A 1,693-nucleotide genomic window follows, 5' to 3' on the forward strand; every position below is an offset into this window, starting at 1 on the left:
GTGGTGGTGGTGGTAGTAGTAGTAAAATAAATAAGTAGTAGTAGTAGTAGTAGTAGTAGTAGTAGTAGTGGTAATAATAATAATAATAATAATAATAATAATAATAATAATAATAATAATAATAATAACAACAACAACAACAACAACAACAACAACAACAACAACAACAACAACAGCGACGAAGCCAGGCTGCAAAGCCTCCCCGGTCACCCAGGCTGTGCCTCCAAGAAGCAGGCAAAAGCCCCGGAGGTGGAGGAGGAGGAATCCGGCCCTCCTTCCTCTCACGATTTTATGTCGCTCTCTGGTCCTCTTCGCAGGAGCAGCGAAGGCGGCCTGCCCTCAAGCTTCACTTTCCCCTGGAAGAAAAGGAAATCCCCTCCACGCACTGACACACACACACACACACACACACACACGCTTTCCTCGTTTTCGAACTAGCTGGACGGGGGAGAGTTGAGGGGCCCCCCTAATCCACTCCCGGGTTCTGCCCCGGGGGCTCAGTCCCGCCGCTGCCCTGGAGTCTGCACAGCCCCCCGTTTGTGGGTCAGATCCGCGTCCTGCTTATTACACACCCCGACTATTCTCCCCGCGCCCCTGTCCGCTTTCTCTCCTTCTCCTCTTCCTTCTCCTCCTCCTCCGTGTGCTTCTTGGGGAGGGTGTGTGTGTGTGTGTGTGTGTGTGTGTGTGTGTGTGTGTGTTTCCTATTTTTTGCACTCGGGGAAGGCGCGGGCCTGTGCGACTGTGTGCGCCGAGTTCCCTCCCGCGGGGCCCGTTGAGCCTCTTCCCGCCTGGGCCTCCGCGGGAATGTGGTTGGAAAAGACACACCTCGGAGGAAAAGCTTGACAAATAAACTTTCCAGCCGACCCATTTGTATGCCAACGGAGCAATGCAAAATAAGCGCACGAACGAACGAACGAACAAATAACCCCGGAGGGATTTAAATTGTCCCTTTTTCAAGCGCCCGAAGAAGACAACCGTCGCAATTCGCCGCGGCCGGAAAGCGCTTGGGATTTGAAAAGGGATTCCTGCCTCTTGCTTCTGCAGCCGCGCCTTGGGCGGATGACGCGACTCGGCCGGACACCTTCCCGGGGGCGACAGACGGGTTCGGAACAAGCAGAGGAAAAAGAAATCCGTTTTCGAAGCCGCGGGCGAGGGGGGTCCTGGGGGGGGGGCGGTTTGTTCGGCCTGCGGCGATCTTTCCCCGCCTTGCGGTGGCTGCAAAGAAGAGGCCGAAAGAGGGCCGAAGGCCGAAGGCGGAAAGAATTCGACGCTGTCCCGTCCCGGAGTCCGGGCTCCTTGAGGCCCGCTTGGCTCCCAGACGCGGCCTCCACCTTTCCCCGCCTTTGGGAAAGAAAGGGCCTCCAGCCCTGGGACGCGCGTCGCTGTTCCCGGATCCCTCGGAGCCGGGCGAGAGCTTGGCGCAGGCGGGCTCCGCCGGAGAGAAGCGCCGGCCACGGGTGGCGTCCCGGCCTCCGGCCCCCAAAGGTCCTTCGGGCGGCGCCGAGAAGCCAGGATCGGGCCCCCTTCGGGCTCAGGCCGAACGGGAGCCGGAGCTTTTCCGGGCCAGCCGCCCCAGCCCTTTCCCCACAGCTGGAAACGGAGGGCGCCGCGGCCCCGGCGGGCTCGGGACCCCAGAGGAAGCCTCCCGCCAACCCAGGCCCGCCCAACAGTCTTCGGGGCCTGTCGGGCTCGG

At 59.8% G+C, this 1,693-nt stretch overlaps 1 protein-coding gene across 1 annotated transcript in view; it reads right to left on the bottom strand.

The window, feature by feature from the left end:
- LOC107122714 (transcription factor LBX1-like) overlaps positions 1–1,693 on the bottom strand; it is a gene marked incomplete at both ends in the record, with an annotated part of 4,640 nt that overhangs the window by 2,018 nt on the left and 929 nt on the right. The window lies entirely within an intron of this gene.

This window comes from Gekko japonicus, unplaced genomic scaffold (assembly GCF_001447785.1).
Source record: "Gekko japonicus isolate JY-2015 unplaced genomic scaffold, Gekko_japonicus_V1.1 scaffold10244, whole genome shotgun sequence".
NCBI lineage: Eukaryota > Metazoa > Chordata > Lepidosauria > Squamata > Gekkonidae > Gekko > Gekko japonicus.